We start from the raw sequence: 8,279 nt of genomic DNA, 5'->3' as shown, positions 1-8,279 counted from the left end.
ACAGGTACATGGATACACAGATGCTGATTGGGCTGATAGTGTCTCAGACAGGAGATCTACTAGTGGTTTTATGTTTTCCCTTGGGAGTGGCGCCATCAGTTGGAGTAGCAAGAAGCAGCCAACAGTTGCCTTGTCGAGCACAGAGGCTGAGTACAGGGGTGCAGCAATGGCTGCATGTGAGGTAGCTTGGTTACGGAAGCTACTTGCAGATATGGGACAGTCAATTCATGCAGCAGTTGTCATTCATTGTGACAACATTAGCAGCATCATGCTTGCTAATAACCCAGTTTATCATGCTAGAACGAAGCACATTGAGGTGCATTATCACTTTGTGAGAGAGAAGGTTCTAGCTGATGAGATTGATCTTGTCTATGTCAGCACTGAGGAGCAAGTGGCTGATATTTTTACGAAGGCATTGGGTACCGAGAAGCTTTGCAGATTTAGGAGCTTGCTTGGTGTACGTGAGATGGATTTGAGCTTGAGGGGGAGTGTTGAGATATCAAGCTCTACCCCCGATATATCTCCTGGATGACTATTACTTGTTGATGCAAAATCGTCACTAGGAAGTGACTGTGTGGTCAAATACCACCTTCGTCAGTTTTGCAGATTTGCTTGTGTGAGGCAGAAGCTGTGTTTTTTGCAGTGACCTAATATTTTGTAGTGTTTTATAATGGCATCTGATTCTCTTTCATAGATTGTCACTGAAAAACTTGACAAGAACAACTTCCAAGCATGGAAGTTTAGAATGAAGAATTTCCTTATGGGAAAAGGCTATTGGGAGTTCATTACAGGAAATGAAGAAGAACCAATTCTTCCTAATGTTCCCAATCAACAAGAAATGCAGGCATTTAAAGGATGGCATGAGAGAGCCAGAAAAGTTATGTACTGGCTGTCTATCAGTATTTCAGATTCTATGATTGTGCATATTCAAGATGCAAGTATGCCAAAGGAGGCATGGGATACTTTGGCAAAAATGTACAGCACAAATACGCAAGCCAGGAAAATGCAGCTCAAGTAGGAGTTGCACAATGTGCAGAGAGAAAATATGCACATCAATAACTACCACATGAAGGTGAAGAAAATTGCAGATGCACTTGCTTCCATTGGGTCGCCAGTGGAAGATGATGATCTAGTTTCTGTGAGCTTGAATGGTCTAGGAAAGGATTATACACAGTTTTGGACATCCATTGCCGTCCGTGAAAAATTTCCTGATTTTGAGGAGTTGTTTGCTCTTCTAATTTCTGAAGAGCAGAGGAATGGTGGTGCATCTTCTTCAGGAGGAACTTAAAAAGAAAATTGTCTTCTACTCAAATGCTGGAAGAGGTAGAGGCAGAGGTAGAGGAGGCCGATCTGGAGGCCGTGGTAGAAATCAGAATATGCAGCAAACTCAAGAAAGCCAGTCCTTTGGAGGAGGACGTGGTAACTCTAGAGGCAAGGGGAGCCAAAGAGGTCGTGGTGGATGGTAGAGAGACCAAAATGCAAACAACAATGTTGAATGCTACTATTGTGGTAAAATAGGTCATATGGCTAAAGACTACTACAAAAAGCAAAATGACATTATGAATGGAAAATTGCATCAAGGCAATTATGCATCCTCTAGTAGACAGGGTGATGACAGAAATGAGCATTTATTTATGGTGCAACACATGACCAATTTTGTGACAAGTGCAGAAGAAAGTAATGATGTGTGGTATGTTGACTCAAGTGCGTCAAACCACATGACAGGTCCTACAGAATGGATGCAAAATGCAAGGAAAATGGAAAGACCAGGATTTGTGGAGACTGGTGATGATACTGCACATCCTATTGTGCAGATTGTTAAAATTCCTTTGTCTATGTAGGATGGGAAAAAGAAATACTTGTCTGATGTATTTCATGTCCCGAATATCACTAAGAACCTGGTTTCTATTGGTCAAATGGTTGAGCAGGGCTTGCAGGTCGTTAATGTACAGTGACTTAAATCAATGCAGGCCCAAAATATTGTTACAGGATTGCCTAAATTCAAGGTTGCAGAAATGCATAAGGTATGTGAAGCCTGTCAATTTGGAAAACAGGCAAGGAAACCATTTCCTAGTCATGTTCAAGAGAGCAAGAAGCCATTCGAATTAATCCACTCTGATGTGTGGACTACTAAAGCTGCATCTATTGGAGGCTATCATTATTTTGTCACTTTTATTGATGACTACAGTAGAAAAGTTTGAGTGTATTTTATGAAAAAAAAAAGTGAAGTGTTTGGGCATTTCAAAGCTTTTAAAGCTATGGTTGAAAAAGAAACAGGCCTGCAAATAAAATGCCTAAGGTCGAATGGAGGGGGAGAGTACCTCTCAAATGAGTTTGCAAGGTTCCTGCAAGAGCATGGCATAAAGCGGCAATATTCATGCAGTTATACCCCACAACAAAATGGACTTGTAGAAAGGAAAAATAGGCATATTGGAGAGGTATCTCGAGCCATGCTAAATGAAAAAGACCTACCAGATTATTATTGGGCTGAAGCAGTTGCTACAGGAGTTTACATAATGAACAGGACTCCCACTTGAGCAATACATGGCATGATGCCAGAGGAGATGTATACTGGTAGGAAACCAGATATTTCTCATTTAAAAATTTTTGGTTGCATTGCCTATGTTCATGTGCCAGATGAGTTGAGGTCCAAGTTGGATCCAAAAGCTGAGAAGTGCATCTTTATTGGTTATTCTCTGCAGCAAAAAGGGTATAGATCCTATAACCCTTCTACTCGTAAGTTTACAGTGAGTAGAGATGTTGTTTTTGATGAGATGAGAAGCTGGTATAAACCAGTAAATGTGATTGATGATGTAGATGCACAAAATGGTAACGCTGCACAGAATTCACAACAGCAATCACAAAATATTAGTGAACCTGTAGTGTCCTCTAGCAGTGGTTCACATACTTCGCCATGGACAGGCAGATTGAGATCAGGAGAATCTCCTCAAAGCAATGCAGATAGTGGTATGCAGGTATCACAAAAAAGAAAAGAGAAGGTAGATCAGCCCATGTTTGATGTAAATGCAGGTCACTCTTATATGGATGGTGAATCTAGTGGCTCAGAACAGAGCATTGATGATGAGTTGGGTATTCCTTCTATTGTTACACCTGGAGTAAGAAAGACCAAGGGTGTTTTGAGAGCACCTGGTAATGAGCCTATTTTGTGCAGGTCTACCAGAGTCAAGTATCCTATGGATAGGCTGAAATATGATGGATTTATAGCCATTCACTATGCCTATATGGTCAAAGTGATATAGGAACCAGAACCCACTTCTTTTGAGCAAGCCATGGGAAAAGAAAAATGGGAGAAAGCCATAGATGAAGAAATGGATGCCTTGGAAGCAAATGCTACATGGGAATTGGTGCCTTTGCCTAAAGACAAGAATGCAATTGGTTGTAAGTGGGTTTATAAGGTGAAGCACAATGCAGATGGTTCTGTGAACAGATACAAGGCAAGATTAGTTGTCAAGGGGTATGCACAAACATATGGCATTGATTATGAAGAAACATTCAGTCCGGTTGCAAGGATGGCAACCGTAAGAGCAGTCATTGCAATGGCTACATCAAAGGGATGGTCTTTATATTAGATGGATGTAAAAAATGCCTTCTTGCATGGTGATTTGCAAGAAGAGGTCTTTATGGAGCAGCCACCAGGTTATGTTCATGCTATTCATCCTGAGTTTATTTATAGCTTGAAGAAAGCCTTGTATGACTTGAAGCAAGCACCTAGAGCATGGTCTGACAAGATAGGACAGTATCTTGTCACTATTGGCTTTCAGATTTTCAAGGTAGATTTCTCACTTTATGTGAGAAAAACAGAGAAAGGTATTATGGTGCTTGTCATTTATGTCGATGATTTGATCATCACAGGTGATAGTGATGAAGATATCCTTCATGTGAAAATGCTATTGAAGTAGAAGTTTGAGATGAAGGATTTGGGAGAGCTACGTTATTTCTTGGGCATTGAGGTGATTAGATCACCAAGTGGGATACGGCTCTTGTAGAGGTAGTATGGATTAGACATGCTGTCCAGTAGAACGTGAAGCTAAGCACAGATGTAGGTGAGCTTCTGGAAGACTCTACTATGTACAGATGCATAGTAGGAAGTTTGATTTATATGACTATTACCATGCCAGATTCGAGGCCAGGTTTGAGCTATGATGTTGGATTGGTAAGTCAGTTTATACAGGCTCCAAGGAAACTGCATTTGGATGCGGCTAGATGCATACTCAGGTATGTGAAGTCCACATTATAGTATGGACTATTTTATGAGGCTAGGGTTCAAATACAATTGCATGGATACACTGATGCTGATTGGGCTGGTAGTATTTCTGATAGATGATCTACTAGTGGATATGTGTTCTCTTTTGGGAGTGCTGCAGTCACTTGGAGCAGCAAGAAACAGCCTACAGTTGCCTTGTCGAGCACAAAAGCTTAGTATAGGGGTGCAGCAATGGTTGCATGTGAGGTAGCTTAGTTGCATGAGTTACTCTATGATATGCATCAGTCTACAGATGGGCCAGTTGTCATTTTTTGTGACAACATGAGCAGTATACACTTGGCAAATAACCCAGTCTATCATGCTAGAACAAAGCACATTGAGGTGCATTATCACTATGTGCGGGAGAAAGTTTTACTAGGTCTTATAGATCTAGTTTATGTTAGTATAGAGGATCAGGTAGCTGACATATTCACAAAGGCATTGGGCGTAGAGAAGCTACGCAAGTTCAGAGACCTGCTTGGTGTGCAAGAATTGGGATTGAGCTTGAGGGGGAGTGTTGAGATATCGAGCTCCACTCGTGATATGCCAAGGTGACCGTTGTGCATTTATGTCACCGACTTGTTAGCTGCAGATGCGGTTGGTACACCGCCCATGAATAATAACTGGATGATAGCTATCCTTATGTACTCTAGTTCATGGCTCAGTTAGTATGCCACCTTAGTTAGCTGAGTTTGGTTTGAGACCCACATATAGGGTCCTCCTATTTCTTTGTACTAGAGTTATTTTGGCTTTCACAACTAAGAAGAGGAAAACTGTTTTTAGCCTCCACCTTTGTGTGTATTCCCCCATTGTGTATGTGAGAAAGCCGCAAGTGAGACTTCTTCCTTCTCTCCCACTATCTTCACAATAAGGACATGGGTCACCATCAAATGTCCTTTTTGGGCACCTTTTGTCAAGTGTCCCATTACAAGATCCTCATGACTCTTTAAAATTTGAGAAAGTCAAGAGTCTTTCCCCTTGGAGCCCATAGGGACCCTCTCTTTTCCATATGTCAACATCCTCCATATACCACCTTGGAATTCTAGAAGGATTCCTCTTGACTTTACACTATTCCACACTCCTCCACATGCCCTCCATGTGCTTGGCATGTGCTCTCCATATTATTTTAGTACATTATGGAGGCCATGCAATCATCTGGCCCACTCAAAATACATGACTCATTTCTATTTTCCCAATTACAAAGCAAATAATATATCTCCTAGACCATTCTATCCCTATACCATTTATAATTCATACCCGTGGTATTTACATTGATGCACTCCACTCATAATCACATTTGCAATCATTTTCACTAATTATTCTAATTAGTGTCAAACCCACATTAATGATTACATGAAATAAAGTAGTCGACATCAAAAGATTGACAAGCTGCAATGAGAATAGCCGCAAAGAGCCATCTCCCACCACCAACTTTTTTGTCACGCTTCTTGGTTCTTTGTCTCCATGGCTAGCTTTTGTCATCTTGTGGGCCCCACAAATCCTCCCATAGGTTTCACAACAAAATATCATTTTTTGTTGTCACATCTTTCCCCCCCAATAGATCCCCATGCTTGGCACGGGGGTCTGCTGGCCATGGTATCCGTGGATAAAACACTTTTAACCGGTACTCATTAGCACGTCCAAGGACCTCTTGACCATTTGCATCTTCCAAAAGATAAGTGTTATGTTTGAACTTTTTGCACCCTAAAGGGACCTTCCCAGCACCGAAGTAGTTCTTGTCTAGCCGCTTCTCCACATGACCATCAAACTTCATGGCCAAGCTTTCTTCTTTGAGTTCTGGCTTCTTCTTCTTCTTGGTAAGAGCATCATACCTTGCTTTGCGACGTCGTTGTGTTGCCTCCAAATGTTGAAGTGCTTGAAGTTGCTTCTCATCCAAGGTCTCTAGCTGTACTAGACATTGGGCATGTGTTTCTTCTTATTGCACAATCGAGAAAAAGACGTGCGAAGGCTTGAGATTTCCAATTCTATTGGCAAGATGGCCTCCACTCCATAAACTAGCTGAAAAGGCATGAAACCAAGGAAGATCTTATGAGTGGCTCTATAAGCCCACAAAACCTCTAGTATATGCACATCCCACTTCCTTTTCATGGTGTCTACTAGCTTAGACAAGGACCCACAAAGCAAACCATTACTTTTTTCCACAAGACCATTGCATTGGGGATAATATGGAGTTGATACAACATGATTTATTTTCAATTTGTGCACCAAAGATTCAATCAAGTCATTCCTAAAAGACCTCCCTCCATCTGTAAGGATTTCTAAAGGGCAACCAAAACGGGCACATATAAACTCCTTGAGAAATGATGCCACCATTGTTGCATTGTTGTTGACAGAAAATTTTACTTCTGCCCATCTAGTTGCATAGTCAGTTGCAACTAATATATAATACTTCCCTTGTGAAGAACGAGGAAGGGGGCCAACAAAATCCAAACCCCACCTATCAAATGGACCATATGTTGGAATGGGATTCAAGGGCCCAACAACCTATTGCTTGCATCCATCTGCTTGGCATACCTCACAACTTCGGCACCACTCATAGGCATCTTTGTTGAGTCGGGGCAAATAATACCCTGTGTTAAGGATCTTTCAAGTAGTGCTAGCTGAAGCAAAGTGACTTGAACATTCATGACATAGCTCCATAATCCTTTTAGATTCTTCCAAGCTCACTACCCTCCTAAGAACCTTATCTTTACCTTGCTTGTATAGAACATCCCCAAGGATTGTATAAGGACGAGCCTTCCTTGTGAGCCTCTGCTTTTGTGAGGGGTCAATCCATGAGGAAAATGTCCTTCATCCAAGTAATATTGAACATCTTGGAGCTCTGACCAACCTGTATCTATCAATGCAAGAGTAGCTTCAGTGAAAGAAGCCATAGCTTTAGTAGCCATCTCATCAGCTTGATGATTATTTTTTCTTTGAATATGCACAAACTTGCAAAACTCAAAAGCTTCCTTTAACTCCATTGCTCTTTTTAAAGATCTTGTAGATTAGGACTCCGTGCCTTATAAACACCTTCCATTTGCCTAATGACCAGTTGAGTGTCTCCTTTAACCTCTACCTCTTTCACTCCTTCCTTTAGGCAATCTTCTAATCCATAGATCAATGCATTGTACTCAACCACATTATTTGATATTGCTTCAGGAAATTGCCTACCCTTGGCCCCTACCCTTGGCCCATACCTCTTTTCCTTTTGGATCAAATAGAATTATCTCCCCAGCCCCACATTTCCTAGAAGGGCTAAAGGCTCCATCAAAATGTAGCTTGAAAGCTATTGCGGGGTCTCCAACTCTTCATCTAAGTCTTCCTTTGTCTTTGTTACTTGTTCTTCCTTCTTACCTATAAGCAAATCTGCCAGAGAAGCTCTAGTGGTGCTTTCTGTAATAAAAGTGAAAGAAAACTCTTGAAGCTCACAAATCCACTTAGTAAACTTTCCAGCAGGATTAGGTTTGTGAACCAAAAATTGTAAAGTAGGTTGAGACGTAAGGAAGAAAAAAGGGCAAGGCAGCAAGTATGACCTAAACTTCTTCATTGGAAAGACCAAAGATAAACCTTCTTTCTCCATTTCACCATACTCTCCTCAGCCTCCGTGAGTTGCCGACTTGCATAATACACTGGTTGCATGCATCCTTGCTCACCCTTCTGAAGTAGTATAGCTCCCACTGAATGAGTTGACACACTTGGATTCACATAGAAATCATCCTCCCACCTAGGAGGCTGCATAATCAGCCTTTGGCTCATGCATTCCTTAAGAAAACAAAATGCCTCATCTTGCTCTAGTCCCCACTGGAAAGATACATTTTTCTTTGTTAATAAATTTATAGGATACATGTTTTCAGCAAACATATCAACAAAGCGCTAGTAATACTTTGTTTTACCCAAAATGCCCCTCACCTCTCTGACATTACTAGGTGGTGGAAGGGCCATGATTGCTTATACCTTCTCAGGATCCATTTCTATATGCTCCTCTGAGATAACATGTCCTAACAAAGCCACC

Source organism: Dipteris shenzhenensis, chromosome 3 (genome assembly GCF_047967505.1).
Source record: "Dipteris shenzhenensis isolate YYH24624 ecotype China chromosome 3, Dip_SZ_1.0, whole genome shotgun sequence".
Taxonomy (NCBI): domain Eukaryota; kingdom Viridiplantae; phylum Streptophyta; class Polypodiopsida; order Gleicheniales; family Dipteridaceae; genus Dipteris; species Dipteris shenzhenensis.
Note: the sequence above shows the minus strand (reverse complement) of the source record.